Below are 11704 nucleotides of genomic sequence, written 5' to 3' on the forward strand. Positions count from 1 at the left end.
ACAAAGAAATCATCTAATTTCTATATATTTATTTGAAAACAGATGCAGGCATACATATTTTGAGTCACCATATTTTAGAGTTCCTGTGCATTTTATTATTACTACTATTCTGTTTAAAACGCATTGTATGGCTCAATTCATAATTAAACCAGTTATGTTAAAAGCAAAACACTGAAAAAGAAGCCTCCTTGAAACACTATCTATGAGCTCCATAAAATCCATTGCAGTTGCTTCCAGCACATGGGGAACTTTTCCTAGATTAGCAGAGCACAAGCAAAAACCCTCTGCCACAGGAATATGACAAAAGCCCCCGTCTTTATCAGTTCCGTTCCCAGTGGAGAGAGTCCAAATCTTCAAACAGAGACTGTGCCACATCTGACAGAGATTACTGTGGGCGACTTAACCGCTCTGGGCTAATTAAAACTGTCATGATCAAACCAGAGGAGTAGTGGAAACCTCATTTTTCAGTAACAGGGAAAAAAATGCTAAAAAGTGCCGGGTTGAAGCATGGACTGTTTAACCCTCTGATGCAGGGGTGTCAAGCTCAATTTCCTGGAGGGACAGAGCCCTGCATGAGTTCTCTACATTTTTAAAAAAAAATGATGGAAACTTCTATTCGGAATATTCAACTATCTTTGAACTGGATACCTAGACTATAGAGTGCATGAATGGGTTATTAATTTTTATTTGGTTAGTGCATATTGTTACAGTTCTTCAAAAACTGAAATGCCCAAATTATCTTTTTGAGGTCTGGAGCTTTCTAATGTTAAATGTAACGGTTTTTGTATTAGAAAAACCCTTACTAAGAAGTTTAGTTGTCGTCCTAAAGCATTTTATAAGTGGAAATTAAATGACCCTTTTTTCTCTACTATTAAAATATGGTCCGGTATTAACAAGTTTCTGTTGCCTAACAAGATGAAAGAACTTCATTATAAAATTCTTCATATTTACTATCCTTGTAATTCTTTACTCTCTAAATTTAAGTTGGAAGTTTCTTTACAATGCCCATTCTGTAATTCTAATTTGGAAACAATATCACACTTATTTTTTGAATGTGATCATGCAAAGGATTTTTGGAAAGAAATATCTTGGCTTGTTTTCTCAGCTTACAAAAAACTTTTTAGTTTTGAAATAATGAATGTTTTTGATTTGGGAATCAGGATCAAAGGAGCTGGATGATGTGTTAAAACTGTAAAAAAAAAAAGTGATAAGTGATGTGACATACAGCCAAGCATGGTGACCCAATACTCGGAATTCGTGCCTCTGCATTAACCCATCCAAAGTGCACACACACACAGCAGTGAACACACAACCAGAGGAGTGGGCAGCCATTTATGCTGCGGCGCCCAGGGAGCAGCCTGGAGGTTCAGTGCCTTGCTCAAGGGCACCCCAGTCGGTGGTATTGAAGGTGGAGAGAGTGCTGTTTATTCACTCCCCCCCACCTACAATTCCTGCTGGCCCGAGACTTGAACTTGCAACCCTTGGGTTGCAAGTCCAACACTCTAACCGTTAGGCCATGAGAAAGCTGCTAAAACAACCGTACTGGTGGAAAAAATAATGACTTTGATTTGAAAGGCAACCTCCTAATTATTCTTTAATTAGTTAGTAATTATTACTATTATTATTATTATTATTATTTTAGGTACTAAATGTGTTTTGTATTTTGGTTGTGTATTCATTTTATTGATTTGCATCAATCTGATTCACAAAGTTTTTTGATTTTTTAATATATATATATATATATATATATATATATATATATGTATGTGTGTGTGTGTGTGTGTGTTGTGTGTGTGTTGTGTGTGTGTGTTTGTGTGTATGTGTGTGTGTGTGTGTATCCCCCTGTGAATGTTAAAAAAAATACTTTTTTTGTATTTTTCATCTTTTTTTATTTAATTTTTTTTTAATATAAAACAATAAACAATATTGTTTTTAAAGCAACTGTAATGTAGTTTTTGTATTTATTTTGCAACTTTGGAGCCCCTACAGTTAAGTGAGTGGAATTCACTGCCGTAAATATACCACAGTCATCAGTGGAGGAGAAGCTTCACCACACCGAATGAACTACTTGACAGCATTTTGGCAATCGTTTTCCATTAAGCATTCGTTTTTGGATCTGTTTTTCAGAGTTTTTTATACCGACACAAATTCTGCTTTATAAGAGAAGTCACAGTTTTGTGACAGGCTGGATTCAGACCAACCATCTCTGACTGTGCATTTGTTGCTGCCGCAAAGCGATCCAGCCTTTTCATAGAATTTCGTACCCATTCAACAAACATCCAGAAAAGATGTTTGTAAAGAAGCAGAAGCCTTTCGCTCCATTAGAAGTCTGTGTACCATTAGAATGATTTTGAAACTGATATTTCACGATTTAAAAAAAAAAAAAAAAAAACATACATACATACATAGGCCTACATTGCTTTAAAAATATTCTGATTAAAATTTCTTTACTAGCATTAAATTAAATAATGAATTTAAAAGAGATTTGCATTTGTAATTAGTTCCAGTTCATTCATCACATTGGAAATGAAAGATCAAGTCAAACGCATTGCATTGTAGGATATACTGTGCTGTCTGGGTGTGTAACACTAGTGGACATCATGCACTAGGCTATTTTATTTCAAATGTTTTGCACAAAGGAATAAATGAATGTAAAATGAGAAAAAGGTTAGAGGAAAAAAATGAGAGACAAAAAACAGTTCAGACAAGTGCAGCGTTCTGCCTGAACGCAAAAACAAACCCCATTTACACAAAATATGATTTGAAAAGCGCATATGCTTCCCTGTTCAGAAGAGTGACTGTTCTCTGCAGCGTGTTTGAACCAAACAGAACAGCTACTAAATGCAAAAGCACAAAGGCATGAAATTTTTATGAAAGCTAATGTTGTGACTGTAGGGGCAGTGAATACTACAAGTCAGATAATTGCCTGCAGATCCCTTGAGTTCAAGGCTGCTTTCAAGTGCTGCTTACATTGAAGCAGACAATAAATGTATATTTCTTGCATGACTGCTGCACACAAATGCTCATGCCGTAAAAGATACACCATTGATTTAGTATTCGCAAGACAAATGACAAATGACATAAGACTGGAATCACTGATTCTTGAGAGGTGGACAAAACATTAATAACATTAATATTTGTTAAATATGTTGTTTAATAATTTACTATTTTATTACAAATAATTTTATCAGCCTAACAGTTCACATTTAAAGTTCACATTTAAAATGAATGAGAAATTATGATTAAATGCATAGTCTTATTATATATAATATATATCATATGCATTATTTCCTAATTTAATATAAATATATTTTAAATTATTTGTTAAACATATTATTTCATAATTTACAGTTTTATTACAAAATATTTTATCAACGTTAACAATTTGTTGTGTTTTTGGTGTGCTGTTTTAAATCTGCCATTAGTTTTTTAGAAAATTGCAAGATATTCACTTTTAAAATTCATTAAGAAATTGGACAACAAAACCAGTAATAAGGGTCAGTTTTTCAAAATTGAGATTTATACATCATATAACCAGTCATAAGAGATTATTTTTTTGGTTGATTGATTTGTTGGTTTCTGTTGATATTTGTCTGAGATACAACTATTTGAAAATCTGGAATCTAAGGGTGCAAAAAAAAATAAAATATTGAGAAAAATGACCTTTAAAGTTGTGCAGATGAGGTTCTTAGCAATGCATATTACTAATCAAAAATTATGCTTTTAATATATTTACAGTAGGAAATTTATAAAATATCTTCATGGAACATGATCTTTACTTAATATCCTAATGATTTTTGGCATTTTGACCCATGCAATGCATTTTTGGCTATTGCTACAAATATACCCCAGCAACTTAAGACTGCTTTTGTGGTCCAGGGTCACACACACACACACACTCACACACATATACAGAAACACACACACACACACACATATATGTATGTATATATACATATATAATATATATATATATATATAATATATATATATATATATATATATATATATAGATATATATATATATATATATATATATATATATATATAAATTGTAATGATAATTTCTTCATTTATGCCCCTCATTTATATAAATATATTGTAAATATATATTATTTAATATCAGTGTAAGATGGTTCATGTTTGGTGAGGTTTTTGTTTTAAGGATGTTACTCTTTTGCAAGTGAGAGAGGAAAGAACGAGGAATATGACTCACGAAAATTCCCGCAAGCCCATTTGGATGCTAAATGTCATGTAGGTGTGGGAAAAGTCCTTTGGAGACAAGCTCTACGAGTCTTCCAGTATGTCACGGTGACACACAGTCCATGTTCATGAGTTCACTGAGTTCAACATTTTATATAAATAACCCCTTTAATGAGAATAGATGTCCAGATTCTAGTACTTCTGCTAGTTACTTACAAGACAAACAGAGGAAATTCCCACTGGGTCCTTGTGAAAGACATGGCATTGATTCACTTTAGAGTAGACTAAATAAATGGTCTGAGCACAACAGCTTCTCTGAGTCTTCTGTGTGATGAGAGGCAAAATACTATCATCAATCATTCATTAAGAAGATTATTTGCGTTCATTATTGCTCTGGTTTACATTATAATGCTATAATGTTAAAATAATTAAAATAACCACCCTTAAAATAATCATATTTTATTGCTTTGCATCCTGAAATGAAGATGGACAGTTTTTGTTTTATCCAGCTGTATTTACTCATTGCAACTTATAACATCCAAGTGAAAGATAAAACATCAACATGGGTGGCAAAGCACTGTCAAAAGATCTCGGGGATAAAGTTGTGGACAGGCGAGTCAGTGAAAGGCTTTATCAATGCCTAGAAGCACAGTGAAGTCTATTATTAAGACGTCAAATGGGTGATGAAAGACCAGGAGGAAACTGGTCATAGAGGCGACCAAGAGGCCGACAGCAACTCTGAAGCAGCTGCAGGAATTTATGACAAAGAGTGGGCAATGTGCATGTGTCAACAATATCACAAATTCTCCACAAATGTGGCTTGTATGGGAGGGTTGCAAGAAAAAAGCCTCAAGAAAGGCCACATGCAGTCACGACTGAGCTTTGCGAAAAAGCACCTCAAAGATTCTGAGGTAGATGAGAGTAAAATGTAATTATTTGGCCTCAACACCAAATGATATGTCTTATAGCACTTGTCAGGACGGAAGGAAACGGGGATGCAATCCAAAAAAAAAAAAAAACACCATCAAATTTAACTGAACTTAAGAGTGTAGATGTGCAGAGTTAGACAACTCCCAACAGACTAAAGGCTGTAATTAAAGCAAAAGGTGGTTCAAAAAAATCCTGACACAAGGGAGGGATCCTTTTCCAACTCCAGTTTTTTTTTTTTTTTTTTTTTTTTTTTGATATGTCGGTGTTATATTTTTAATTTGGATGTTATAAATTGCACTGAGTAAATACAGCTGGATGAAACAAAAACTATGTCTTAATTTCAGGCTGCAAAGAAACTAAATGTGGTCCATCTCTTTCTTTAATCTTAAAATTACATTTGAGTGTGGCTTTAAACGCTCGAGGCCCGTGTAATAATAAAACGAAGACAATTTACTAATGTAATCAATGTTTTCAATTTAAAGTGGGCGGTCTCGAGTGGACTGACCAATCACAGCAGACAGCGACTCTCCGACAGACCTGTAGCTGATGCAGCACTGATGCATCTTCAACTCCTATGTAGTTGCATAAGTAATATACTGTAAGAGCATACTGTACCTCTTTTTTCCCCTTTTATCCTAGACATTTGGGCGGTGAGTAAATCAGTATTATTTTATCTATGTTGTCATCATTTGACAGAACATGAATGACGTGAGATCCTGCAGGAACGTGTTTCATTGTAACAGCGCGTGTATCCGGAGCCTTTGATATTCCCGCCGAACTGACACATTGTATCAGACTGAGAATCAGAAGCGATACATATCTAGCAATCAAAAGTGAAATCATCACTGGCTGCGTGGTGTTACAGCGAAGGCTGTTTGCAGGTACTGGTGTGTATGGCTAAATGAATCAGTGTGATGAGGCACTTTTACTGCACACTGCGTTAGTTTAGTGCTGTAAGGAGAAACGCTACACTTGATTTAATTAATAATAATCGGGAAGTGAAGAAAAGAAGAAGAATCTGTCGGGGATTTTAAATAATTTCCAGGTGAGGATCTTGCTTTGACAGCCACTGACAATCACGCCGCAGCTAACCACAAAACTATCTGCGCTACCAACCAGTGTGTTTATGATTATGATTAAGGATTAACTTTTTGGCAGCGCCGCTCTTACGTTAAAAATGGGTGGATTATGATGTTATTTATTCATCTCTTTATGTTGGCAGTTGTAGAAGATGTCCTGTGTGAGAGCTGTGAGAGGTCTGGCACCCGTCTGTCCGCGCCAGTTTTCACTCAGTGTCCTTCTCTGAATCTGATCATCCCGGAGTTCTCATTACCGGTATGAGAGCAGGAGACTAGAGATTGTTTTTGTGATGCACCGTATATTGTGTAATCCTATTTTTAAAGATTGTCTTTTAGATAAAGCTTTGAGGCCTAAATGGATGTTATATAAAATTTAGATGACACGTTTCCCTGGTTACCACATTTCTTGAAGCATGAAATGTAGTCTCCATGGCAACAACACATCACTGATGATGAGAATTAATAATATTTTCTGTCTGTTTTTCACAACGAGGACCCCGCCCCCTGTGACATTTCAGCCAACCAGATGTCACCATGTGAAAGTGTAATCTAAACAGAATCTAGGGTTGTCAAAGTAACATCTGTCAGGTTATTAGGATATTTTATGGCACAGCATTCTAAAAAAACATATATATTTATTATTTCACTTTTCATACAGGAAGCAGTTGGAAAATAATATGTACTTCTATCTGAACAGGAAACTGCAGCTCATGTTTACACAAGTGGTGCGTATCAATATATTCACTATGGTGGGCAGCATCACTGAAACTGAAACACTTAGTCATATTTCTTCTCATGTAGACATGTAGAGTTTATATATGAAGAGTTATGACTAAAATGTTTCATTTTCAAAGAGTTTATTAATAATATAGATTGATCTATATTAAGAATTTAAATCTATTTAGAATATTATAGGTCTCTAAAAATGTGAATATTGAAATAAAATATATAATAAAATAAATTATAAAAATAATTAAGAATGTTTATAATATAGAAATATTGATATGCCTCTTTCAGTATTTTAAATTTATTGATTTATATTTTAATTTTTTTTAATTATTTGTATTGATTTTTGGCTCTTAAAATCTCTTAAAATACATATTAACGTATGTGTATGTTAATTACTATTTAACATTTAGTATATATATAATAAAATTACAAAAATAAATAAAAATGCTTAAAATATATACAAATATTTATATGACTTATTATTTGAATTTTTTTATTATTTAAATACATTGTCATTTAATTGTAAATGTTTATTTATTATATTCAATTGTGGTGTGACATTTTAGTCACAATTCTCCAAAAATGTTGTATGTACATGTATATATGAAACTATGTACATGAGTTTAATATTATAGTGTTAAGAATATATTGTTCTATATTTAAAATTTGTATGTATTTTACTTTAGAATATTTTTATACTAATATATGCAAATAAACACACACAATACAAATGTTAATGTTAATAATTGGTAAGAATATTATTATTTTTAATTGTATTTATTTATTCATTTAATTTATATTGAATTGGACTAATTTAAGCTTCTCCTTAGGTCCCTTTATATATTCGGACATTTTGGACTACAAGAACTTGCGTGAGATTGTTGTAAACAACCGCATCTCCTGGTTGATTCACTACAGCGTCCTACTGAGTGCAGTCGGAGAGGCCAGTGTGGCCCTCGCTCGTGACGTCAACATCACTGGTTAGTCACCAAGGTCAGGCATTTTCGTTCACTTTTCAGTGGTAAGGTACACTGATGTTTCTTTTCTTGTTTCCTCATCTTTAGGGTTGCACAATGTTCTTGACATCGCCGCAGAACATGGGCTCCGTTCTTCATCCCCAGCACTATTGGTGCCTTTGGCCCCACGTCCCCTCATGACCCCATCCCCGATCTGTGCATCCAACGACTGACAAACCATTTACAGAGTGTCCAAGGTTCATGCTGAGCTAATGGGAGAAGTCAGTACACTTCTGAGAGAACACCTGCAAATCCTGAACTTTGTTGGGATTTTAGTTTTAGCATTATATTAAATGAAAACAAATGAGAGTATCAGCCTGATATGTACCTTTAGGCAGTAGGAAATACATCAACAAATATGTAAAATTGTTTCATGAGGTTTCTAGCTGTTTTTTATTGATTGCTGTGTATCAGCTCTGTGATGCATTATTAAATTCTTTACATTACTTTATTGTGTATTACAGCATTACCATCACAGGTATGGTCTTGACTTCCGCTGTCTCAGATACCCAGGAATCACTTCTGCAGACTCTCAACCTGGTGGAGGAACTACAGGTAAGAAATATTAGATGAAAAACTTGAAAAAATAATTTAAATTTAAATAAATAAATAATTTAAATAGAGATTGTTGATGTGTTCTTACTGTAAACTGGAACTATTATGCATGTAAATAAACCTGAAATCAAATTGAAATATTAGAAAATTAAAAATGTTGCCTTAAAGCTATTCAAATTTAATTCAAATATTAAACAGTCAAAATTAAAATAAAATTAAGCTTAAATAATATAGAAAAAATGGTAGAAATGTTGCCAAAGCTATTAAAGTTGAAATAAAATAGAAATATTAGATGAAAAATGTAAACAACTTGAAAGAAAACAGAAATGTAGCTGTGTGTTTTTATTGTAAACTAAAACTATTGAAAAATAAAACTGAAATAAAGCAGAAATATTAGATGAAAAACTTAAACTTAAAATACTTAAAGGAAAATTAGAAATGTTGTCGTGTGTTTTTATTGTAAACATAAAATATAACAAATTGAAATAAAGCTGAAATAAAATAGAAATATTCAATGAAAAACTAAAAAAATGTAAAAGAAAATTAGAAAAGTTGCCATGTGTTGTTATTGTTAAACTAAAAATATTAAAAAAAAATTGAAACAAAGCTAAAATAAATTACAACATTAACTACTGAAATAAATAAATAGCAAATATTAGATGAAAAAACCTAAACTTAACAAAAAAAAACCGTAAATAACGTGCTGCCTTGACAACTAACTGAAATAAAAATAAATAGAAATAGAAAATGACAAGGTTGAAGCACATAACAAAATGACTAAAATGACTTTAACTAAAATAAAAAATGTAAACATAAAAATAAAAGTTAATTCAAAATATTAATAATAATAGTAAATGATACTTAAATATCTGTGGTAATACCTATGTGTAAACCTTTTGCTTCTCCATTTATTCTGACTTTTCTCTCTTTCTCTTTTGTTCAGATCTTCCACGATGCTGTGAAAACGGGTAAATTTGAGTGCAATCTGAGGCCTGACACGAGACTCCCCATGATGTTCATTAATAATGTTCTGAGAGCCACACTGGAGGTTCTGGAAGCTCCTGCTGAGACACTCGGCTTGTGAACATACAACATCAGTGCCATGAGCTTCACTCCAGAGGAGCTGGTACAAGAAATCAGGAGGCACCTGCCAGACCTGCAGGTCACCTATGAGACTGACCCAGTTCGACAGCCCCTTGGTGAGAGTCTGTTATTCTATGAAAATCTCCTACAAATAATCCAAACTCAATTCAAAATCCACCACATCTCTTTAAGGAATAGTTTCACCCAAAAATTACATTTTGACAGAAAATGTATTCGCGCCCTTAGGGTCATCCATGATGTAGACGAGTTTGCTTTCTTCATGGGAACAGATTTGGAGAAATGTAGCACTGCATCACTTACTCACCAATGGATGCTCCTGCAGTGAATGGGTGCCGTCAGAATGAGAGTCCAAACAGCTAAGGAAACAAATCCATCATTAAGGCATTATTAACTTCAAAACCGTTGTTTACCGGCTAAAATATAAGTGGATTTTGATGAGAGGACAACAGGAGATGGACATTTTCACTGGTAGAAGCGTTATTATGGATTATAGACTCATAGTTTAGCCAGAAACATCGATTTTAAATTTTAAAATGTCTTAATGATGAATTCGTTTTTTATGCAAACATGCAGCTTTCCACTTTGTTAAACATTAATTGATGGACTGGAGTGGTGTGGATTACTTGTGGATTATTGTGATGTTTTAATCAGCTGTTTGGAGTCTCATTCTGACGGCACCCATTCACTGCAGAGGATCCTTTGCTGAACAATTGATGGAATGCATTGCATTGCAATGTATTCTGATCATCCACTGCATGATCTTTGGTGGACATGCAATGCAATGCAAAAAAACAAAACACAATTATGTAATTTAATCCCATTTTCTTTATCACTTTCAATTAGTTTATCTGTTAATTTTCTTCGTCTAGCTGACAGCTGGGCCAATGGTTTGGATAACAGCAGTGCCTGTAGGTGACTGGGGCTGGGAAACACAACTATGGTTTTGCCAGGAGCTGGTTTCAAACAATGCTAAAACTTCACTGGCTCAGACTCCAGAAAGGCTCGAGCCAACTAAGCACCATCTGCCATCATGTGTTTGAGTTTACTGACGATGTTTGGGACCTAATGGGAATGGATGGTAATTGGGCTCTGCAGTATACTATGTAGCATACTGAAATTCAAACGTTCTGTAGACGTATTTGCACACTTCTTCCTGGTAAAGTAAACCAAAGATTTACAGGGTTCAATTATTCTCCGCAGTCAGCTTAGTAATTTAATAGTCTTCCTGATTATATATTTTAATTTTATTTAAAGCTTAAATTTTGTTTTCTGGAATCTGTTGTTCTGTAGCAAGCAGTGTGAAATAATCTGCTTTTATTTTTATCAGTGAATTTGCTGAACTATATTTTTCTTTTATTGTTATATTTATTCGTCTAGAATAATTTCCACTAGCTTTCAAAAGTTTGGGGTCAGAAAGATTTTTTTTTTCTTTGAAAGAAATTAATAGTTTTATTCAGCAAAGATGCTTTTAATTGATCAGAAGTAACTGTTAAGACATTTTTCAAATAAATGCTGTTCCATTGAACTTTCTATTCTTAAAAAAAAAAACTGAAAACCTTTTTGATGCTGAAAATTCAGCTTTGGCATCACAGGAAGAATAAATAACATTTAAAAAAAATATGTACAATAGAAAACAGTCATTTTAAATCGTAATAACATTTTCATCATTTTACTTTATCTCTGATCAAATAAATGTAACCTTGGTGAGCAGAAGAGGCTTCTTTCAGAAACATTGAACTCCTATAGACTCCAAACTTTTGAATATGAGATTGTGTGTGTAGAAGAAATGTAATGTAAATTATATAGAGGAAAATACATAATTTTTTGTGTTTCACAGAAGAAAGAAAAACATACAGGTTAGAAATTCAGAACTCACTTTTGGAAAACTGTCCCTTTAAAGTTGTATAAAACAAGCTTGGTTTGATTTTGGCCTGAAGAAATTGCACATAAACAATTCTTAAAAGTAGTGAAGCATCACTGCCAAAAATGTTCATATGCTTAATGAAATGCAGTCAATAAAACCGAGCTGCTGCTGCTTTTTCTGGCTGCTGGTTTTCTGTGGCCACTGCAAATATTTAGGAATTTGTT

At 33.4% G+C, this 11704-nt stretch overlaps 1 pseudogene; it reads left to right on the plus strand.

Annotated features, from left to right (window-relative positions):
• The first annotated feature begins 7523 nt into the window (after nt 1-7523).
• LOC122148101 lies at nt 7524-8645 on the plus strand (annotated as a pseudogene).
• The last annotated feature ends 3059 nt before the right edge of the window (nt 8646-11704 follow it).

The sequence above is a fragment of the Cyprinus carpio genome, chromosome A17 (genome assembly GCF_018340385.1).
Source record: "Cyprinus carpio isolate SPL01 chromosome A17, ASM1834038v1, whole genome shotgun sequence".
Taxonomy (NCBI): domain Eukaryota; kingdom Metazoa; phylum Chordata; class Actinopteri; order Cypriniformes; family Cyprinidae; genus Cyprinus; species Cyprinus carpio.